Source organism: Pantherophis guttatus, chromosome 3 (assembly GCF_059756535.1).
Source record: "Pantherophis guttatus breed Tessera chromosome 3, ASM5975653v1, whole genome shotgun sequence".
NCBI lineage: Eukaryota > Metazoa > Chordata > Lepidosauria > Squamata > Colubridae > Pantherophis > Pantherophis guttatus.
In genome coordinates, this window is record NC_142065.1 from 155,980,913 (window position 1) to 156,006,048 (window position 25,136).

General features: G+C 37.3%; 1 long non-coding RNA gene across 1 annotated transcript; it reads right to left on the reverse strand.

Moving 5' to 3' along the window:
* Nucleotides 1–855: 855 nt before the first annotated feature.
* On the reverse strand, nt 856–24,565 carry LOC117672360 (uncharacterized). The gene is made up of 3 exons (XR_004593194.2): nt 24,418–24,565; nt 21,711–21,757; nt 856–2,356 (listed from the first exon to the last, which is right to left on the reverse strand). It is a non-coding gene; the product is annotated as an uncharacterized LOC117672360 (long non-coding RNA).
* Between the last annotated feature and the right edge of the window lie 571 nt (nt 24,566–25,136).

Sequence of the window (25,136 nt, forward strand, 5' to 3'; positions counted from 1 at the left end):
ATGCCTCCATCATCAACCTAAGTTTTATAGATTGAATGACACAGCCCTTTTATCTGGAAGGAACTCTTTTTTTGACTCATTTGTAGGTATGCAAATGGGGTGTGTATCAGAGGTGGGTTTCAGCAGGTTCTGACCAGTTCTGGAGAACTGGTAGCAGAAATTTTGAGTAGTTCGGAGAACTGGTAGTAAAAATTCTGACTGGTGCCTCCCCCACCTATTCTCTGCCTCCCGAGTCCCATCTGATCAGGAGGAAATGGGGATTTTGCAGTAACCTTCCCCTGGAGTGGGGAGGGAATGGAGATTTTACAATATCCTTCCCCCGCCATGCCCACCAAGCCATGCCACGCCCACCAAACCACACCCACAGAACCAGTAGTAAAAAAATTTGAAACCCACCACTGGTGTGTATACTGCACCTAGAAAAGGAAAAAATACAATTGGCATGGAGAAAAAAAAAAACAATGGTCAGCTGCATCCACTTCAACAGAGCCTTATGGCAAAAAAATTGCTCATTTGTGTGCAATTTTTTTGTACTGCTGAGGTTCACACAGAATCAACTCAGTAAAAAGAATTGTCATAAAATCTCACACCATTGACTTGTAAATGGAATTGAATCTGCAGAGTCTACATAATGATACTATCAAAAAGGGAAGTAGCTATCACATTCATATAACAAATGAGATATGAAATGACTGCTATGGCAGATGAACACCCTGGAGTTATTTTGCTTTATTCTATTCCCTGCATTTATATCTCTGGTTTCGTCTAATTTTAGGGTCCCCCCTCCCCCTCCTTAAGAGAAAAGGAGACAAGGAAGTCTAACAAATAATCTTATACAGAAGCCAACAGTGTGAATACTTTTATATCCATGGTTATGCCGGAGCTTTATTAAAACTGATTTTTCACAAACCATTCTTGTGTTTTTTGCTCTGATTCTGGGGATGTCTGGTCCCCCCCCCTCCTATAGGTTGATGAATTAAAAGAAAAATAATATCTTGATCTCCTTCCTCCCTGGCTCAATTGAGGGATGCTACATGCAAATCAACCGCAGTTTCTCTTCCTTTTTGCTTCTGTTAATTAGCCAGTGCTTCAAATAATCACAAGTTCCACTTAGCTGAGGTTCTGACACTCCTACCTAGCATCTAAAAGACAAGTGCCATGACAGAGAAAACCCAAGTCCTCAAAATTGCACAGGCAGCTCTTTGTATGCAGCTGCCAGAAGAATATAGTCACATGGCATTGATTGTGGTAGTGGGTTAGTAAACACAGCCTTCTGTCATGGCTCCCTGGGGATTCACACCCTGGGTTTAATTAGGGTTTCAGCATGGCAATCCTGCTTCAAAGAGACAGCCAGATAACTGCATCCAGTCTACTGACCTTGGTGTATATATACACTACGCGCAGACCCTCTGCCACAAACTATAGTTGTCGTGACAATCTCTTCCCTGTCCACCTTTGCCTTGCTGGCCTTTGCTGTTCTCCTGTAAATTATTAGCTATCATATAATTTCCAGGCTAGAGGATACCGGTTAAACTGTGGTAGCTCTGGATTTATTATTCAACATTATTGGCCTCAAGGAAAGAATGAGACAGAACGTGTTCACATGAAGTGTTGTTAACACTCTTAAGTTCATGGAAGAAAATCATCCGATGTAAAATGATGAAGTTCTGCGATAATAGGGGTGATGATCAAACAGCTTCTCGTTTTTAGGGGGTCTAATTTGCACCTCATTTAAATGCAGACTTTACACTCGCCCTACATGTGAGGTTATGTGTGGTTTGTCATGTATGTAGCAAGTATGTACACAAAAGCATTAATAACTTCTGATCTTCGAGAAACCAAATATAAATTCAAGGAGGCACCTCACGCATATTCCAGCTGACGCAAATTACTTTGTTATACCCAAGCATTCAGAAGTATATTTCTCTTATTTTATTTCCAAAATTCCCATAAAGTTGCTTAGCAGGAAAAGTGAAGATCGAAACTCAGAAAATTTTATTACAGCAAGGTCACTTCAGAAACGATGAAGAAACTATTGGCTGTATTATCTGTTAGCTGAGTTGATCACATTTCCTGTAATACCCAAAAAGGAACTTGTATTGAAAAATTGCACATGGGTGACACAAAATGGCAATTCAGCCTGCACTTATACAACTATACTTTGCCTTTTGAACCTCTGAAGAAATTCTTTTTGTGAATTGATTGTATGTGTACCTGAAGATGTTTTTCAATAAGAATGTAAACAAGTTTTTTTTTTCTTTTCTTTTTTCTTTTTTTGATGACTTGTTTGGATAATTCACTCCATGGCAAGATGAACATTTGCAAAAACAACCCAGGTATGACAGGTGGCCTTTTCCTGAAAAAGAAAAAAAAAGAGAGAGAGAGAATGAAAGATTTTTGCTTCCATCTTCATTTGCCGATGAAGTGGATTTTTCATTGTCTGCTCTTCTTTTGTAATAAAGCTATTTGAGCAATTATTACATTCTCTGAATGTGTAATGATTTTGGTGATAATTATATTCAGCGAGTCTTGAATATACAGTATATATTGGATAAATATTGCAATTTCATACATCAGGGACTTTTAAAAAAATTTCTAAATAGAAACTATATCAGACAATTGTTATTGTTTTATAAAACTTTTTTAAACACATAGATCATCAAGTTCTCCTTAAATAGATTGGTTTAAATGGATTCATAGAACTTTTTTTAAAAAAACAAACATTATATACGGGTATGAAATATTATGGGAGAAGTTTATCTATAGGATGAGTGAATCTGTCACAGACACTATATTTTCATTTTTGGGACATCTGTATTTCCACAGAGAAAGAGAAAGTCTTTTTTGTTTGTGTTAGAGAAAGAGAAGGAAGGAGTGAGGAATATTGCATGAAGAAAACACACACAAATGCACACAGACACACACACACAAATGGCCTAGAAGAAGAATTCGGAGACTACCAAATATGCAATATGCTGCCTTGGTAGACCTTCATATGTACAGACATTGTTCCAATATATTAAGATCAGAACCAAGAGACTTTTAAAACTTTTATTATCATGCATATAACGTCTTGGGGATTGTTAGAAGTGCGCTATTTAATTTCCCCACATACCTGGTCATTTATCATTATTAAAATCTATAACTAAGCAGTTCCACTGAAAAACCCAGTGGACGTTAATATGTTAGAATGGCCTGTTAAAGTTTGTCACTTACTATGTCACTAGAGTGCTAGTCAAAGTTCTTACTTATATAGTACATGCAGTGTAGGCAGACCAAATTTCCCTGGCAATTAGGTCCTTTATTTCAGTGGGACTCAAGGTTAATTTGGATACTACATTGTTATTACAGAGAATACCAGATGGAAAAATGACTCACTTCTCTTCTGTAGTAATTATACTTCGTGGGCATAGGTAATGTGGTGCCCACGGATGCCAATGTGTCAATGTGCCCAATATCTCTCTTAGGACTAGTCTGGCTCTTTGACAGTTTGTTTTGATTCTTTTAATTAAAAAAAACAATAATAATGGAGTGCTGGCAAAGGAAAATGCCAACCATCAGCATTCTCTTTAGTTCCACAAATGCAACTGAGCCTCACAGGCATTCTTAGAAAATAAAAATAAAATAAATAAATAAAAACGGATGATGGTAGCAACTTTCTCCTTTATTTGGCCATCTACCCACCTGTCCAGAAAAAAGGTTTCTAGGATAGTAGAAGATAGTACTTAGGTGGATGGAAGTGAATGGAGATGAAATAATACCACTTTCTGATAAGTAGGTTTTGATTGACCGCAACCATGAAGACAACCATTATGAAGCAAGACAATGTATTTTATAGTTGTCATTTTGTGAATGTGCAAATAACATGATTCTAAAATAGTAAAAATGAATTGATAAGCATAAAGCTAGCCCAGTGTTTCTCAACCTTGGCAACTTTAAAATGTGTGAACTTCAACTCCCAGAATTCCCCATCCAGAAAGAAAGTCAAAAGGCAGTTCTCACATCTTAAAGTCATCAAGGTTGAGAAACACCAATCTAGGTTTACCATATATAGACTGAAAATACAATCACAATTGGCAGCAAAGACATACTGAAAATTCTAACTCTTTGCTGCAACCAAACTGTCATCCCGATTTTTTTTTATTTTTATTTTTGCAGCTGAGATATGGCAGACCTGTAAGTAAATAACAGAATAACAGTGTTGGAAGAGACCTTGGAGGTCTGCTCAAGCACAAAACCCTATACCATTTCAGACAACTGGCTATCCAATTTCTTTTTTAAAACCCCCAGTGTTGGGGCACCCACAACTTCTGGAGGCAAGTCATTCCACTGATTAATCACTCTGTCAGGAAATTTCTTCTTAGTTCTGGGTTGGTTTTCTTCTTGTTAGTTTCCATTAATTGCTTCTTGTACTTCCTTCAGGTGCTTTGAGGTTGCCCCCTCTCTTCATTCTGATCTATGCATACTTCAGCTATCAATCTTGGCCATTTTGCTTTCCTAGGATTCCTGATAGCTTTCACACAAATTACAAACAAGTAACTGCCATTATCTAAAGCTCTATGATCTGAAGATGGAAATTTTTTAATACATTCTATTTTGCCATATGCCATCCCATGGAGCCTATGCACAGTTTCAAGTTACTAGAGTTGTGACATCATTGTTTTAGCTTGCCCAGATCTCATTATCAGAAGACTGGGGGAGGTTTCCCAGCACTATTCATAAAAGCACCAGCATTACTTCTGGAAGGTCACAACTCTAGCTTCCCCTAACTCCAATTTTTACGGAATAAGCAAGTTAGCATCTCTTGAGAGCAATTGATCTCCTACTGCCATCAGTTACAAAACTTCCACTGAATTTCATGAAACTAGATGGCACTCCATATAATAGGCAATGGTGAGTGGAATTGGTGATTTCTGATTGCTCTGTATTTATGTAATATAACCATGTTTTAAATTATAGCTAAGTAAAAAAAAAAAGTGGATTCATTCACAAACCATTGCTAATCATTTTAATCAAATATCTCTCCCTCCCTCTCCCTCCTTCCCTCTCTCTTTCTCTCTCTCTGCAAAAGTGTGTTTTACCAGATGAATTTTGAAGTCTGAAAAACAGCACTAAATAATGGGAAATACCAACAGATTTTTAAGTACCACAACATGAATTGCACCAACCAGAATAAGGATAAAGAGTGATTTGGAAACAGAAGACTGGTGAATAGTTACCCAGCTGCTACAGAAATAGCAAGATAGATATTATGTTAAAAATGAGGGGGAAGGGAGGAAAGAAAAGAAATTAAATGAAATGGATATTAGCTGGAAACATCTGTGTTCAACCACAGAGCAGAATGCATATTCAGCAGCCAGTTTATTGGCTCTTTAGAGGATGTGAATGGTGCATTGTAAATAATGACACGCCTGTAATAAATTCCCAGTAAAAAAGAGAAGGGCTCTCTGTTTGTTCCTCCCACAATTCACATTTCTGGGTCCCTGCTGTGAGTGATGATTCACAGCAGCTACAGATTTCTGTTTTCAAAAATGCTATTGTATACTCCAGGGCTTTCATTAAGTTTTACACTAGCAGGGGGAATTTAAAACTTGAGAAGGGGTGGGAGAAAGAGGGCTGACAGACCCTATAGTGGGAGATTCATTTAATACTCAAGTGTACTGCACTGATAAATGTGATCAGAGAGGACACGTCAAAAGTCAGGCTGGAGCTGCGTTCTTTAGCTGCAAAGAATGGCACATGAAATCTTCCACGTCTATAAAGAAAGAGCAAGTCTAAAAGATTTGGGTGGGGTGAAGAAACTGGCTGAAAGAACAAGGAGAGAATGCTGTCCCAAATTGTTACAACAGAGTATATATTTGGCTAGGGCCCACTCTCACCCGTTCCCTGGCACTGCACTTTTAATTTGTGCCCCTGAGAAAATGGAGGCTAGCTATATTACCATTTCCAATCAAGGTCCAGGCCAGTGTTCTGCTCCTGCTCTGCCCTAATCCAAAATGAAGTTGAAAGAAAGATCTCACTGGAGAGAAAATATCTTTCCTGTCAAGCTCGCTATCAAAACACGGGTGCAGATAAATCTTCCTTTCCTTCCCCATTTGGGGAATTCCTACAACATCATTTTGGTAGAAAGTTGTCCCAGCATCATCTTTATGCCAGGTCTTTCACCTCAAGACATGATTTTATATTCAGCTGACATCATTTCAGCCAAACAGTTGTTGCAAAACACACTAATGAGATGAGATTCTGGCAGATTCGCTGCCTTCTCAATTTCAGAGTTGTACAAATAGTGTGTTGTGGATCTTCTTTTACACTTATGAGCAAATATTTCTTCTATCTTCCAAGAAAAAGAATTGCCCTGGTGACAATTGGTTCCAACGCTACCAAGTATCTGCCAAAGCTGCCAAATCTCATTCATTTATAAGGAGATACTTGACATTAAATTATAGGCATTTTTCAAACACAGGGCTCAGTTGTTCTTGGTCTAGTCTAGCATGAGCTTTTGGGATTTCAACATGGGTCATATAAACTTGCATCGCATTTGGTCCTTTGTATTTTAAGACTGTTCTTAGTATTTTCTTGGAACTTCAGTGATTGACATTCATCCCTATGGATGTTTTTAGACTAGTCAAAGGAAGAGACAGTGGAACAAGGAGACCACATTAGCGCTTTCCAAACTTAACATTCTCAAAAAATGAATCTAGCAGGACATGGCTTCTTTGCAGAATTTGAGTGCATCAGTGGAGACTATACATTTTGTGTCAATGTGTGCATATAACAAGCATGCACCTCATTTAGGATGTTATACCATCATCGGGACTCTAGAGATTTGAAGAGTTCAGTCCTCTGCAGCCACATCTAATCCGGTCTGAATTTCAATTCAGTTCTAATTGTCAATTCAATCTGGTAAAGATTGCCAAATCAATTTTAATTAGTTTTTCAATCAGTTTGAAAAAGAGGCCTTTTCACATGTGGAGAAGGACTTTCACATTGTTTAATTGATTCAAGTACATCAGTAATTGATCTAAATCAGCCATCTGATTTTATGTAGACAATTCAGTTCAGCGCTTCAGTCAAATAGACTTTGAATTTAAATGATCCTATGTTATGACATCTGGGCATAAAGTTTAGTTTCCCTTGCCATGTAGATCTTCTCACTTGTATAAAGAGTGTCTGCATCTGTTCCAACTGCTTTATTAATGCCAAAATGAGACAAAAAAATAATAGCTAAAAGAGTCAGACTAGTGGCCTAGCAAATCATATGATATTACTAGCCAAGCACCAGATACAATGTGCTGCGTAGATTTTTTTTCCTTTCAATATTCCCAAAGTGTAAACATCTACTTAATAATAAAAAAAAAACCACCATAATATCTGCACAAAATTCTTCCAAAGAAAAAAAGTATTTTAGGAGAAAATAACAGAAATGAAATATATGCACTTGTTTTTTTCTTATTCATTGAATATGCCGCTAAATCTTTTTATTCAATCAGATTTCTTCTTTATCCAAGAAAGTGAGCCAAGCCACATGGTGAAAGCAAGACAACCCCCACCTCATCCCCTCAGGGAGCAGGTGCTATTGATTACAGGATTTCCACTGATCTTAAATGTATTTAATTTCACACAGGTCCTATTGATTTTCAAGCAAATGTGTTTAGCATCTGCACTGCCAATTGTCCTTAGAATTTCAATTTGTGTGAGTTGTGGATTGGCTTTTTATAAGAGTGCCAGTTCCTCACAGTAATGTTTTTATTTTATGTTTTTAAACAACATAAACAATGAAAAGGTCTTAGTAAAAGGAAAACAGGGGTTAAAATCAGGCATTGAAAACTGCAATCTTTCGCACTTGCATCGTTGTCAGAATTAAGAATATTTTCCTCTTATTGCACAGGTAATTATAGCTCTTTTTGTGTGAGTATAGCCTCTACAAGTAGTACTTTTTAAACTTTAAATTACTCTACTGTTTTTCTGATTCTGAAGTATCTAAGGTAAGTTAAGAAGCTCAAACCTTATTTAAATGTAGTAGACTGAATACAGATGCCCACTGTTGTGGATAATTCTCTTTTCCTAAATCAGGATATTAACTTTGCAGATTTGCTTGTCTCCCTAGGCTGCTTATTTAGTAAAAGATAGGTTTAAAAAAGTAGTTGTACTCCATTCTAAGTCAAATGATTGAACAATGGACATACTTTAAAAATCTGAATAATACATGTCCCCATAAGTCCTGCTCTGTCTCCTCACCATGTTGTGGTATAGTGGGATTTATTCCTAGCAGAGGAAAATGAAGAGTACAGGGAATGTTCACCAAAAGTATATACTCCCAGCAGGGTTAATCGAGGTATCAAGATTATCCCAGCTGTTCAGCTAAAGGCAAGCAGGTGCCTATATAGAAGGAATTAACTGGGAAGAGAAAAGTAAGTAGCATGAGGAACACTCAGTTGCAATGGAAAATGAAATGAATCAACTACATCAGTGATGGCTAGCCTTTTCTGGATGAAGTGCCCAGCGTGCGTGCACCTGTGTGAGCCCGAACCCCCAAAATGCAATGCACGCATGGCCCCGTGCATGCCCCCTGCCCCCCACACATGCATGTGTGGTCCCCACATGTGCCACAACCCGTGCATGCGCATGTGCCCCCCCGCATGTGCCACACCTCCTGTGCATGCATGACAGAAACCTGAAGACCAGCTGGCCGGCGGGAAGTGCATGCGCATGCATGGCGGAGCTGAACTGGGGCAACGGCTCACATGCCCACATAGGGAGTGCTGCTTGCCACCTCTGGTACGCGTGCCATAGGTTCGCCATTACGGAACTACACACTGACATTTGGTGTAGCAGTGAATTGAAATGAACTGGAATTGAACACTTGCAGTGAGAAAAATCATACTATTACAACTCAACACAAACACACAAATAAGGTATGTTTATATTTGTAAAGACATCAAAGAGGGAAGAGACCAAAAAATACAAAGTTTTCCAAAAGTCCCCCAAACTCAAAAAGAGATTCAAATTGGTATGCTAAAGGACATCAATGAGTACATTGTCATTGGTTCAATAATAAAACATAGATGGAAGGGGTATACTAAAACTCTGCATAGTAGATATATCAACATTTGGGTTAATTTATAAGATTAACTGTCTTTTTACAAAAACCTGACCTTCTAGTTGATGGAGTTAGATTAGCACCCTGGTCATTTCCAAGTCAAAAGGCTACAGAAATATGGGAAGCAACAAAAGAAGTATCTAATCAAACAATGCTAGAAAATCTGAAGAGCAGAGGTGAAATCCAAATTTTTTCTCTACCGGTTCTGTGGGCGTGGCATGGTGGGCGTGACAGGGGAAGGATATTGCAAAATCTCCTTTCCCACTCCACTCCAGGGGAAGGATACTGCAAAAGGAGCCTGGATAGCTCAGCGGACTAATGCATTGTAATTTAACTCTAGCTGTCTGCAATTAGTATGTTCAAATCTTATTTATTTATTTATTTATTCAAATAAATAAATAAATAAATAAATAAATAAATAAATAAATAAATAAATAAATAAATATTATTTATTTATTTTTAATATGCCGCCCTTCTCCGGAGACTCAGGGCGGCTTACAATGCGTTAAGCAATAGCCTTTATACTTTTTTATATTTTATACAAAGTCAGCTTATTGCCCCCACAAACCGGATCCTCATTTTACCCACCTTAGAAAGGATGGAAGGCTGAGTCGACTTTGAGCCTGGTGAGAATTGAACTCGCAGTAATTGCAGGCAACTGGATGTTAAATGCTGCCTTAGTAGGAGGCATTAGCCTCCTACGCCACTCAGGCTCTTGCCAGGCTCTTGTCAGAATCTTGCCAGGCTCAAGGTTGACTCAGCCTTCCATCCTTTCTAAGGTAGGTAAATTGAGGACCCAGTTTGTGGGGGCAATAAACTGACTTTGTATAAAATATACAAAAGTATGAAAGCTATTGCTTAACGCATTGTAAGCCGCCCTGAGTCTCCGGAGAAGGGCGGCATATAAAAAATAAATAAATAATATTTATTTATTTATTTATTTATATAAATAAATAAATAAATAAATAAATAAATAAATAAATAAATAAATAAGAAAGATTCGAACCGGAGAAGGGCGGCATATAAATCAAATTTTTTAAAAAAATCCACATCCCTTCCCACTCCTAGGGGAAGGATATTGCAAAATCTCCATTCCCACCCCACTCTGGGGTCAGCCAGAGGTGGCATTTGCCAGTTCTCTGAACTACTCAAAATTTCTGCTACCAGTTCTCCAGAACTTGTTAGAACCTGCTGGATTTCACCCCTGCTGATGAGCAATACAGTGGCCACCTGTTTGGAAGAAGTCAGTCTCTGTATAAGAACAAAATATGCTAACAAAATAATATTTAGAATCATCAAATGCAGATTATAGCCCTACATGAAAAGAAGATATCAGATGTTTAAATTTAGTTTAGAAAAGACCAAGGAACAAGAGATGTTATTGCTAATGCAGAGTCGATAACTAAGAAAGCCAAAGAACCCCCCAAAAGAAGTCAATTATGTGCTTCATAATGTTATAGGGGCCTTCATCTGTATCAGTCAAGTGGAACTGTGGAATGTCATGAAGACAATGGGAAACCCAGAACTTCTAATGGTCCTCATGAAAAAATATGCAGGACAGGAAGCCACAGTCCATGGAACAGGGATAAAACAAGCTAGCTCCAGGTTAGCAAAGAAGTGAAACAAGAATGTAGAATCTATCCTTTATTCAAACTAAATAATAAATGCTAAATATATTAAGGAAGGGTGGATCAGTGGATTATTTCTCCTCTTACACTTTATGGAAGCAAAAATTGGACTTTAAAGAAGTAGGATAGAAAAAGTATTGATGTGTTTGTACACTGGTGTTGGAAAAGTTTCCTGAAAATACCACGGATACCCAAGAAAACAAATAAATGAATTTTAGAATAACTGAATCTAAGTGTTTACTTGAAACCTAAATGACTAGGCTCCAATGATTATATTTGAGACATGTTATACAGACACCTACTTATCAGGAGATGTTTACAATGCTGGGAAAGATAAGAGAAGAAAAAGAACAGGAGAATAGACTTGATTACAATGGCAGTAAGTGCACTGTTGGAAGATCTGAAGGGCCAAGCTGAGGACAAAATATCCTGAAGAAGATCTAGCTATGTAGTCACTAAGCATCAACATTGACTTGGTGATGTGTAATCAATCAAAGAAAGTATGAAACTTGTCTTCAGATATTTTAAGTACCTTTCTGCAGCTACACTGCTGATTAAATAGAAGGTAAGTTATTACTAGCCTCTATAGCTGTGTTGTAAGACCTATACACCTCACTAACTGACTGGAACCAATTTTCTTCCTTTAAGGAACCTTGAAGCTCAGTTACACAAATCCTGGAATCATAGGAGCTTTTACTATTTCTCATTTATTCTGTCCATAAATGTTTGTTGAGTATTTCAAAAGGTGTGATGATACTGTTTATGGGTTGCACACTTGAAATTAAATTCATAAAATTATTATTTAAATTATCAAAGAAAGAAAGAAAGGAACCATACATTTTGGTGGAAATGGCTTTTAGGTATTTAGGTAACATGCTGAAATCCTAATTTTCAGCTTCAATTTCAAATTCCCACCATTAATGAAGAACTATGGATTCCATGGGAAATTTGTGGTACAATGTTGGCAGTTCTTTTGTTCTAAGAGTCAGAATCTATTAAGGACTACAATGAGGATTAAGAATGCAATATTTGAAAATGGTGGGGCATTGAACTGTGGTTGAACATACCATCCTGGCCCTATTCTCTGCTATAGATGTCTGTAGTTGGAAACCCATCTTCTGTTATAAAGTAATAGCCATTGTCAATAGGGGAAGGGGAAATGTTGTAGTGTAGCCCTCACTACTCTATAGCAATTACAAATGCCAAAGTCAGTTTGTTGGGAGTAAGAGTCTCATTATCAACCACTATTATGTAGGGTTATGCAGGGTTTAGTACTCTCTCCACTGCTATTTAACAACTACATAAAGTCACTAGGTGAGATCTTTCATTGCTGTAGGGCGAGGTATCATCAGTATGTTGTTCCACCTCTATTTCATCTACTGCATTACGTGCCAGTTTAGCCCTGCATGGCATGGGATCAAGTTATCTGAAAGACTATGTCTTCCCAATCACCTCTATTCATCCTATCAGATCAAGCAGGAGGGGTACACTATGAGCCCCATCTACTAAGGAATTCCATCTGGATCTGCTTTGGGGCCCACTACTAAGGAATTCCATCCTTTTTTGCTTTGGGGTCCACTCTTGAGGCTGGCCCCATCCCACCCCCAAAATGTGGTCTTTCCAACAACCTTGAGGATCACATGATGAGCTTGCAAGGTGGCTGCATGATGTCAAGTGATGATTATCTATGGAGATTCTCAGTCATCCGGATTATGGTTGTCCAAAAGGTGCTTTTTCAAGAGGCAACTGGACTTTCTCAGAACTGAAGAAGCTTCTTGAATGAGAAGCAAAATGTCTTCAAGGAAAAGCAAAGAAAGCCCAGATGCCTCTTGAAAAAGCATATTTGGGTCAAGTGATCATTGTTCTCCCAAAATCTTGGATTTTTTCTGTTTTTTTCTTCATTTAAGTTTGAGTGTTTTATGGGTTTATTATTATGTTTTGTATGCCAGCCAGAGTCACATTTTGTGAGATAAATAAATACATTATCTATAGGAACATAAAATCAGGACTTATATGTTTTAAAGCACTGGTGACCTGAAACTTCTCCTTCATCTCTTTGTAGATGTCTTCTCTTGGGCTTGCTACTCATTCTGCCTTCCTGATTATCTTTCCCCAAAATGAGGTTGTCCTTTTTTTTCTCTGTCTCTGAATGACTTCCTGCAAACTGAAATAGACAGTAGCAAAGTGGAGGTAAGACCACTCAGGAACAACATATTCCTTGACATTGCTAAACTACCATTGAAGGCCCTGAGAAGAAAAGAACAATTCTGCTGCTAGAATCTCATACAAATAAACGTAGAAATGTACTTCAAGTCCATGGAAATTTGCTTCAAAAATATTCATACTCTTTTTCCTTCTTCGTTTTTACTGCAGCTTCAGGCATGCTTCATCTATGATTAATTTCTTATACAGCCCGGCAAGAAACAGTGTAACAAACACACACATATATTTTCTCCATACATCCTTTGCACAAAATACCTCCAATAATCTGGGTGGCCCATCACATGGAAAAATCCAGAAAATCTATAGGGAAAATTCATCAAATGTGAAATATCCTTCAGGGAACCAGGATTTATACCCACAGTTATAAAGAATAACTGAATGGATAGGTCTTACCCCCCCTCCCCTGCAGTGAACATAAAACCAGGTTTGGTGTTAAATTAGTAGCAGTAGGCATCTGGCAAGAACTACACCTCATCCAAGGGCAGACCCAAGACCACTATCTCCTATAGATCCAGATGTTCCCAAAGTCCTGCCAAATATTAGCATGTTTTATGTCAGTCGATATGGGCAACAAAAAAAGTTTTGCCTGGATTTACTAGAAAGTAAATTAGCCCTATCTTGAATTCAGAGATTATCTTCCAAATAAACATAGATAAGGTCAGACCATATGATTTTTCTTGTGATGTTTCGAACTTTTAAGTTTTATTTCATCAAACAAAAATTACAAATTTGAACAAACAAAATGAAAAAAAAAAAATAATTGTGACAGGGACGATAGGGACCCTGTAGAACCCACCCAGGGGTGGGTTCTTCTTACCTTTACTACCGGTTCTCAATGGGGCCGTGCATGCGCGACCTCTTCTATGCATGCACAGAAGCATTTGGATAACATCAGGATCGGTGGGTGGAGTCTCCCAGCAGTTTTACTACCAGTTCTATAGAACTGATGCGACCCGGGGGCAACCCACCATTGGTATGGTCCCTTAGGAATCTTTTAAATATGGGATGAGGTCTACAGAAGTTAAGTTAGAATTAAAATTATGAAAGTTACTAGTTGAGACAACTGAATTGGGTAAGATATGCCAGACTTTGACAACTGATTACAAAAATGGATTTTTTTTACAATCGAGTTTAAAGTGTTTTACATTAAGTTTCAAATGGTTATTCACACACGTTACATTACAATTAAAACTAAAAAAGTCATTTACAGATAAAACGTTACTATGTACAATTTTGTATGCAATACCTAAATGTGACCGGAAACGTCACAGTTCTCAATTATCCAAACCAAGAATTTTAAGCCTAATAGCATAGGGTAAAAAATAAAGGCTGAGTGCCAAAGAATTGAGGGCCTTGAACTATGGTGCTAGAGAAGACTCCTGTGAGTCCCTTGGACTGCAAGGCGATCAAACTGGTCACTCCTAGAGGAGATCAACCCTAACTGCTCTTTAGAAGGCCAGATCCTGAAGATGAAACTCAAATACTTTGGCCACCTAATGAGAATGAAGGACTCATTGGAGAAGAGCCTAATGCTGGGAAAGATTGAGGGCAAAAGAAGAAGGGGACGACAGAGAACAAGGTGGCTGGATGGAATCACTGAAGCAGTAGGCGTGAGCTTAAATGGGCTCCAGAGGATGGTAGAGGACAGGAAGGCCTGGAGGAATATTGTCTATGGGGTCATGATGGGTCAGGCACGACAACAAGCACAGGGTATTCTATTATGGACAGAAGAATGCAAAACATTTCTTGTAAAGTACTTCTGTCCAATACGTAATAAGGATTGCAACCAGTTGAACAATATTCTAGGATGGGCCTAAAGTATGTTTTGTAAACTGTAGTGAACAGTACAATATTTCCAAAGGATATTTCCATATGCATATCACTATAATGTTCAGAATGCCACACTCATTGTTCTGTACAAATTATTCTGGAAACTCTGATGCTAATCATACCCCATTCAAATATTTCAGCGACCCAATAGATTCTTAAGCATTGAGCTCAAAAGGAGAGACTAAAAATTAAACATTCCCTTGTTTTTGTCTTCTGAGCTGAAGCAGGCATTTTCAAAGAAAAGATAGGAGCCTTTATTTTCATTTAAAAGTAAGACTAAGTTCCAACTGTGCAACATATTGCCAGCTTTAGGGTGATTTACTTTCTGCTATACGTAAAATAATAAATCATTCACCATTTTCTAGGCTTGCTTCTTCAACATTCATCTCAGCTACTACAAATCCCTTTGTTAAACCCATTTGCTTGCCAGTTGCACAATGAATTATAGATTAATTACTCAATAACAATTATAGAGGTGATGTGTGACTGAGGATTCACACTCACACATTTTGGTTAAGTTAAACATAGATATTCAGTTTCATTGTTGCTTTAGAATGAGGACCTCCATATGATATGATAATAAAACAAGACTGTGATGACAGTCATATAACTTTCATTATGCTGAAGGAATATACAAGAAAGGCAGATTTTCACCATCATTGAGAAAATGAATAGTTCCTCTTCTTAAATGTACAATTTTCTTCATAAGCTTCATTTCCCCAATATTCTTAACTATTTGAAATAAGGAGTTCAACAGGTTAAATACATTAAACACCCATTCTAATCAGAGCAAATGGTTAAATTCTCATATTCCATTAAGAATGATACCACTTTGATTGCCTAAAGGAATTTACCAGTCATTCTCTTTATCGTGGTTTAATATGTGTAATCTAGACAAAAGGCCTGTGATTCTGTGATTGCAAGTAAAGCAAAAGATAAATTTAACTGAAATTCTTGAAAGAATTTTGGGCCAAAACAAGAAGGGGAGCTAATATTAGAACTATAAAATCTGGCCTACAAAAATCTGGATGATTTATGCTTTTTCGTTGAACAGAACTAGCAACCACTGAGTGAAAGATTTTATTACATGGCAGGAGAAATAGGGAGGGAAAATTGCTTAAATATTTCTTCTGATCATTTTTCACTTAAATGTGTTTTTTTTCTAAAGAAACTTTATCTGTATTTTCTGAGTACTTTGTAGTGAAAAATAAAATACAGAGGGAAGAATCAAGTTATTCAGTGTATTATTGGATACAATCTAACTATTTATTGGCAGGCAGTCATTCATCCAAAAGCTGAATTCCTCTGTTTGGCACTTAAAGCAGAGGTAATCTACTTTTTTGGCTAGCAAAAACAGCACCGCAGCACCGACTTAACAATTACAATTGGGATTGGAATCTCAGTCATTGCACAAAGTGGTATTAAGCAAGATGCCCATGTTACTGCCTCACTCAACGACTACAATCATGGCATCCCGTATTGTGGTGGTTAAGCAATCTCCAGAGTTGTTAAGTGGATGGAACAAAAGAGTTGCCTGCTGAAGGATTTCAGCTCCATGCAGAACTGAAATCCTCTTGTCAGGTAATCTTTTCACTCTGAAAGAGTGGTTCTTTGTCTTTGGACCATTTTGCTACCAGAGATTAGGACAGCCCCTTTCTCTTATAATTAGGAGGAAAATTAAAAATCATGGTATTCCGGCATGCATTTGGTCCTTAGTGTGTCTTGATGTTTCTTTCCTATTTAATTTTTGTTTGGAATTTATATTATGGTTTTAACTATGTACCTCAGTTACATTGTTCATTGAGTCCTTATTGATTGAGGTGGCTTATAAATACAGTAAAGATGTAAATTCAATAAATTCCTTGCAACCCCAGTTTGTGGGGTAAAAAAGCAAAGCAGAACAAAAGAATACCAAATACATATGAATCCCAAACACAGTATTTCCAGATCCTAATCAAAACTGCATATACCCTTGTTCTGGTTGAACACCTAGTATTAATAGGTCATTGCCCTTCAAAGCTTGCCTCTGGTGTGTCTTTGCTGGGATTGTCCTGACTTTTCCAGTCTAAGAAATGATTTCATTCCTGATGTTGCTACAAGACAAAGCTCTTCACATTTTCCCCCTATGCCAAATAGATGGATATGAAAGCTTTTGGATTGTTTCATTTTCCCCACGGTAATACAACATTGTCTTTTGCCTTGCACTTTACAGGGCTTTGCTGTAAGTAGAGTGATAGTGGTCATTTGCAAGCCAAATGCAGAAAAGTGGGAGAGGTTAAGAGAGATGGGTTGGGGAGCAATCTTTCAGTGCAAGACATAATATGAACATCAGGATGTCTGGTGTTTCCCCATCTGAGGAATGAATGAATATGTTTGTATTGTATGTATTCATTATCCCAAGTTCTTAAAATTCCTGTGGCTTTTCTAAAATATTATTTTCTTCAGATATTGTCAATGTGAATGAGCCAAGTAAAGGACATGCCAGTCCAAGAAGATGCAATGCAACATAGTGGATTTTTATATACCATCCCTCATGCCGAATGCCACAAAAGAATTCACAGGGACAGAAATCTAATACTTTACAGAGCTAGGTACAGCAATTCCCAGAATGGCAGAAACAGAAAATGACATATGGAAATGTAGCCCAGAAAAAGGAAGTGCTGCAATTTAAAAGGCAGTAAAGATGCAAGTAAATATCCTTGGGGAGAAGTCAAAGTGACGGATGCAGCAATAGTGTTCTGTGTCAATCGGAAACAAAGACAACAACAACTGATGAGCAGAATTAACTTAGAGACACAAGTGATTGCTAGCAGGTAGGCTAACCTTTGAGCATCAAGCTCATTCGAGGGAGCAAAGTGAGAGTTGGTATCTTGTTAGTACCAAACTGCCTCTTTCTCATCACTACTACACTCCTCCTGAGTCTTCCTAAGAATCAGGCATGCTAAATAGCCATTGAATGCAATCGTCTTCTACTGGAAGAGATGCAAACTGGCCAGGATATCACCAGGACAACATATTCTATCTTGCAAGCCAATGATCCAAGTTCTCAGAAGCTAAAGAACTAGTATGATAGAGTTGGGTTTGCAACACATTTCGATAAAAATATGCGCTAGAGGGTTGACCAAGGAATCATTCTTCTTTGGGGAAGGGGAAGCTGGGCTATCCAGTAGGACAGTGATGGTTAACCTTTTGGGTGCTGAGTGCCCAAAGAGCATGCATGCGCCAATGCAAGCGTGCATGCTGGAAACCACAAAAAATGCAATGCAAGCACCCACCTTGAGTTCCATTTGGGAACTCAGCAATTAATACAGCAAAGGAAGAGTGTTTGTTTTGGGGCGGGTGGGGTTTGTTTGTTTGCTTCTAGTTTTTGCTTCTGGAAAAAACACTGGGAAGGTCCAAAATTGCACAGTATATCTGAGGTATAATAAATGCAGCTAAGAGGGCACATGCTGCTCCTCTGGACACCATTGTGGCTTTCACATTCAGGGTGCAGATTTTTTTTAAAAAAAAGTTTGGGGAGTTTAAGAAGCAAAATGAATGCCTTAAACTTAGCCTTGAGCACTTTATCCTTAAAATCACTGAGCCTCTGAATGATTCATGTCCCACCTGGTAAAAAGTCTAAGGAAGCTCATGAAGAAACAGAATTTTTGCATTATAGATAATCCTCGACTTACAACAGTTCATTTTGTGCCCATTCAAAGTTATAAAAGCACTGAAAAAAGTGGCTAATGACCATTTTTCACAGTTATGACCTTTGCAGCATCCCCATTATCACATGATCAACATTCAAATGCTTGGCAACTGGTTCATACTTATGACCGTTGCTGTGTGCCAAGGTCATGTGATCCCCTTTTGTGACCTTCTGGCAAGTAAAGTCAATGAGGAAACAAGATTCACTTAACAACTGAGTTACTAACTAATCAACTGCAGCAATTCACTTAACAACTGTGGCAAGAGAGGTCGTAAAATGAGGCAAAATTCACTTAACAAATGTCTCACTTAAGAACATGTTAAGGAATAACCCTTGGGTAGCAAGGGTGTGCACATGAAAGCGGTTGAGAGTAGTTATGAATAAGCACAGTCATCACACAGATACACTGAGTCGTGTTATAGTTTACACAGTCCAATAAACAAAGTCTTCATACCAGTCGTATTAATCATACCCAGTAACCAGTTCTTCTAGAGTTGCAAACATTAAGACAGTAAGTCAGATAGAGATATCAGAGAGCAAGAACAAAAAAGAGAACAAGCCATGTTTCTAGCTCCCTCTTAAGGACATTGGCAATAGAGCTAACCAATCAGTACACAGTATGATGCAATACAGCAGTCTTAAAGCTATACAATACAATGCAAACATACATTGATGGTTTATATATTGCTACCCCAACAAGTTAGGTCATAGTCATATTCCTAACAGAACATAAATGTTGGGCTCCATTGTGGTTGTAAGTCGAGGACTAGCTGTACTAGTTTAGGTGATCTTTTTGACTTATGGATGCCATATGGGTGTGAGCTCCAGCCCCAAATAGCAATTTTCCAGGGACATCTCCAAAATGTGGAAATCAACAGAGACATTTTTCCACATCATAGAGATGTGAGCAAAATTCACATCACTATGGAATACACTCACCTTCTGCTGAACATGGAGAGATCATTTTGGTAAAAAAAAAAAAAATAATAACTAAATTTTGCATCATTTCCACATTAAGATAAGGCAAGAACGCAAAAGTTCCTCCATCGTGTTTTACTGCACACAAAATTATAAAGCCTGTCCTAAACAGTTATTATTTTGGAATGCAATCAGGGAGTTATGTTTTTGAGTGAATTCCTTAGAGCAGTAAGCATTTTTTTTCCAGGCTTGCAAAGTCAGGGTATTTTAACAAATAATGAGTAGCAATCTCTTCACATTTATGAGAGATCCAAAGCACTTATTCTGAATTGTTTTCAAAGTTTGTAAAGCCCTTCTGGCTACATGGCTCCAGAGAAACAGATTTTTAGTTTAGCTAACTTTCTTCTGCAAATAATTTCCAGTCTTTCCAGAATGTCAGCTCAACCATTATGAGAACATCAAGGGTATACAGTAAACATTACTATGATTTGACTATTACAGATGACTTGTTTTTCAGAATCATGCCAATGCTCTTCCCTATATTTTTTTTACTGTACACCAAACAGATTTTCTTGTTTTCTGGCATTTTATATTCAAATCTAAATCATTGGAGTATTTAACTTTGCGAGTCTGATTCCCTGAGACATCTATATTATGCTTATTTATTACAGTCTTAATGTTAGGACATCAATGTCCTACTTTGGCACCTTATTAATATTTCTCTCACGAGTTGCTAATTCAGTGATAGCTAAAGTATCCTGGACAAAATAAAACGATTAACTTTTTAAATAATTATTGACTTGCTTTTTACAGTGGATTTACAGAGACATTGTCTATTAGGACTACTTCTAGCTGCCCCAGTTACATCATGTCAGTGAGAAGAGGGCAAACAGTTCTTAGATTATTATTATTATTATTATTATTATTATTATTATTATTATTATTATTTGATAGATATGGATAAAACATCCATTCTGTTATGTCTTTTCCCCTATTAAGGGGAAAAGACAGATAATCAGAATCTGTTATATACCATGAGGTACTCCAAGAAGATGAACATTTGTGCTGGGAAGAAAGAGATAAATATAACAGTTTGGTGGCACAGTGGTTAGGGTGCAGTACTGCAGGCTACTTCTGCTGACTGTAGTTCGGAAGTTCGATTCTCACCAGCTCAAGGTTGACTCAGCCTTCCATTCTTCCGAGGTCGGTAAAATGAGGACCCAGGATTGTTGGGGGGCAATATGCTGACTCTGTAAACCACTTAGAGAGGGCTGTAAAGCACTGTGGAGCAGTATATAAGTCTAAGTGCTATTGCTATAAATGTTATCACTACCTTTAAAGGGATATTTTGTGTATGAAAGTACTTAATATGATGATATCAAGGTTATGACATACAGAATGATCACAATAAACTTTACAAATGTTTAGGATTTGAAACATTTTGTATATGATGCCTTATTAATCTTTGCAGCAACCATTTAAGGCCCATAGTCCTTCTCTCTCAGCTCACTGGGTTGTTGTTATGGGGAAACAAAAAGGAGGAAAGCATATTAGTAGTTCACTGCCTTGAGTTATTTATCAGAATAATAAAGGAGAACTCTAAATAAATAAATATAGCAATTGTCTCATCAATGAGTATTTCCTAAAACAGAAATGTAGCCCTGTTTAGACCTAAGCATTCATATAATTCTGAATGGTATATCTGGGCTTACAGAAACTCTCAGTAACCATATAAGACATTTCAATAATTTCAATTTCTCCTTGTCACTTGTTAACTTTAAGGAGCTACATTTGGTAAAAGGCGAAAGATTTATACGATCTGAAGAGAAACCAGAGTTTCTTTCTTATGTATAGCACAGGGTGAAATATTGTACATGTTGTTTGTAATGTTAGTAATTTAAAATATAAAATGTTAAAAAAAAAAAAGACTATATAATAAATCCTACTTTAACATTAAAAAAAAAAAAAAATAAGGAGCTACATTTGTTTTTGTGAAGTGTTTTAGTTTCCGAACTAAAAACTCAGATACAGTAGAATTCCATTTCCAAAATAATAGATATTAGATCAGAAAGGGACAGAGTTTTATAGGTAACACTATAACAAAGTCCCAGGAACATTGCAGGTTGTCTATCTTTAGATACTTGACCACCTAAAAATCCATGACAGAAGCAAAGGTTTGGCCAATACATTACAGTTACGTTGGGAAACTGCCAGGTAGTCTGAAGGGTGGGGGAGGGGTCAAGCAAGTGCTTAGCTTAGACTCATTGCAGAACTGCAAAAGTCATAACCTTGACCTCCCCCAAGATCCATGAGGTCTTACCTGGTGATCCTAGGTGAAGTCTAGTAGTCTATGAAGATTCTTGCAATCTAGGTAGAGAACAATAAAGTTGCTTGCTTTAGCTATTTATGAGTGGCTCTAGTTGCTTGCACCTGCAAGTTATTTTTATGTTCATGTTTATTTGCAATAAAATGTAGTTTTCATTCTAGGAATTCTTACCTTCCATCACCCCCCAAACTTGGGAAAGCTGTCTTATACATAAGTATGTATATCCATACTTTAAATATCTAGTATCACACATTATAACTATGCTGTAGGTAGTCTTTGACTTAACTAGGGTTGGAACTTCCATTGCTAAGCAATGTGATCATTAAGTGAATTGTACCTGATTTTACAATCTTTTTTTTTTTTTTTTGCCATGTTCCTTAAGCAAATCTGGCAAATCTTCCCTCATTGACTTTGCTTGTGGGAAGCTCCTGGGAAAGATTACAAATGGTGATCCCAGGATCCCAGGATGCTGCAGCTGTTGGCAGTATGTCAGTTGCTAAACACCTAAATTTTGATCATCTGACCATTGGGGTACTGCAACAGTTGTAAGTGCGAGGACCATCATAAATTACTTTTATCAGCACCATCATAATTTCAAATGATTGTTAAATGTATGATCGTAAGTCAAGATCTACCTGCATTCTTAAATTCTCTCATACAGTTCTAAGCAAAATGCAATGTTTAAACCATTTAAAAGATGCTGATTTTTCATTCCACAGCCTTGTCATCCCACTTGCAATTCAGTTACTGCTGAGTCCTGTTACCTATTAATATCCCAAATTTGCTGGACTATAAATTATATAAGTTTTATTTTATCTGTTTAAAATTTCAGTAATTACTCCATCACTTTTTCAAGAGCTTTGGATATATAAGCAATTACACAGAATACTTTGTTAAGTGAATTGTATAATAAAACAGGTTTAGGCTTGTAGTAGACTATACTATTCCATAAGTATATTTCCACACCGTTAATATACTTTCTTTCGTTACAAGAGATACACTTCATATTAGTTATCTGGTATTGTTAGCAATGAAATTGCAGGTACATGAACGCTGATTTATGTGAAATAATTGATATGACATTGCAGCAACAAAGAAACAAATTGTATTCCTATTTTCTGCAGCTGCAGAACTGCCATGAAATCTGATCCATTCTAAATTGTAACAAGCTCTTGCCTCTCACTAGCACAGGTGTGCTTGTGTTTGCATATCTGATCAATTGTGTATAATATAAACAACTGATTTCTATTTTCCCCCCATCACAATGGGATATATTGTCCTGTATTGCAGGCATCCCACTGAGAATCTGGATCCCTAACAAAGGGAGACAAAGGTAGTAGAAGTAGCAATCTGTAGGAGATTATTATTTAAACACACTTACTTGGCGCAGCAAGCATTCTTTTTTTCATTTGAAACTTCCCAAAGTGAATTTATACCTACATTACTACAAATTACCTACAGGTAGTCCTCGATTTACAACATTTCATACAGTGACCATCCCAAGTTACAGCAGCACTGAAAAAAAGTGATTTATGATCATTTTTCATACTTTATAACCATTGCAGCATCCTCACGCTCATGTCATTTACATTTGGATGCTTGACCATGGGTTCATATTTATGGTGGTTGCAGTGCCCCAGGGTCATGTGATCATCTTTACAATCTTCTGACAAGCAAAGTCAATGGGGAAGCCAGATTCACTTCAAAAGCATGTTACTAGCACTTAGACTTATATACCACTTCATAGCGCTTTACAGGCCTCTCTAAGCAGTTTACAGAGTCAGCATATTGCCCCCAACAATCTGGGTCCTCATTTTACCCACCTCAGAAGGATGGAAGGCTGAGTCAACCTTGAACCTGGTGAGATTTGAACTGCCAAATTGCAAACAGCCAGTAGTCAGCAGGAGTAGCCTGCAGTACTGCATTCTAACCACTGAGCCACCATGGCTCATTACTTAACAACTGCAGGGATTCGCTTAACTGTGGCAAGAAAGGTCATAACATTTCTCACTTAGCAACAGATATTTTGGGCTCAATTGTGGTCGTAAGTCAAGGACTATCTATATTAAGTTATTCTCACAAAATAACTGAAAACATTCCATCCTAGAGCAAATGAGGGCTTGAAGCTTTTAAAAAGTTCCACCTCAAATGTCTCTGGAGAACAATTGTCAACAACTCCTGCTGGATTAGATCAATGACCAACATAATTCAACATTTTATGTCATCTATGGGCCAATCAGATCCTTTCAGAAACTTACTGGATAGAGCCAATGAGAGACTGTTCTGAAATATGTTGTCAGTTGTTCAGAAGCCAATATCTACCTCTGTTTCTTTAAAATTAATTCAACTGCAAGATTAATTCTAAAAATTGGATTTAGGATAAGCCCTTTGATGCAGATTGAAATCTTGGCTCATCTGATCAATCTGGGACACCAGAACAATATAAAATTAACACAAATAAAGCTAACCATATAAAACAATATTCATAATGCCATTAGGAGGCAAGCTTAGTGAACATACAGTATACCGAATTTAAAATGCCTGGTCAAAGGCCCAGGCAAATTAACACATTTGACTTAATAATGAAAAGAGTTATTCTATAAAATGCTTATATTTTACATTCTCTGGTGATATATTGAACCATGTGAAGACTTCTCAATTTTAGATGATGCCGGATGATATTTTTATTTCTGTTACATACCAGTCTGATTTCAGGTCTAGTTTAGGAAAAGAAACAGCTGTTGCAGATAACTTATGCCAGAGTTGAATATGAGAATGTAATTCCATTGGTTCTGCCATGTTTCTCAGCATTTTGCAATATCATTGACCATGGGAGTTTTCTAGAGCACCTTAATAGAGTATAGGATGCATTATTATGAAATAGCAGCTTATAAATAATCTTTTTTAGAAAATGTGGAAGCAAATTTTCAGAAGATGGATGCAAACTGTAGCTATAGAAAACTCTTTACTATCTCATTGGATGTAAGGGGCATTCCTGTGAGATGGAAGGCTTGGAAAATACTTTTAGCAGAAGATGACTCATTCGGGAACAGATGGTAGAAGATGAAAATATCTGGTTTTGCTGAGAATTTGATGTTGGGTAGAAATACCCCTCTTATTTGTTTATAGAGAAACAGTTTCAAGGAAGAAGACAAATAATAGATTGGAAAACACTAATTTTCAGGAAGCTAATGCAGCTTTTTTTCTTGAAAGATATAGGGTTCCTTTAGCTGTGATGGACAATGGGGATAATAAATGGAGGCCCACATGCTCATATTTATAGATGCTTGGAAACATTTATTTGAAACCTTTGCTGTAGACAGTGAACCAAGTAAGAGAATAGAGCATACCAGCTGATAGACATGTCCTCCCAAAATCAGAGGTGGTATTCAGCCAGTTCGAATAGCACCGACAATCAGT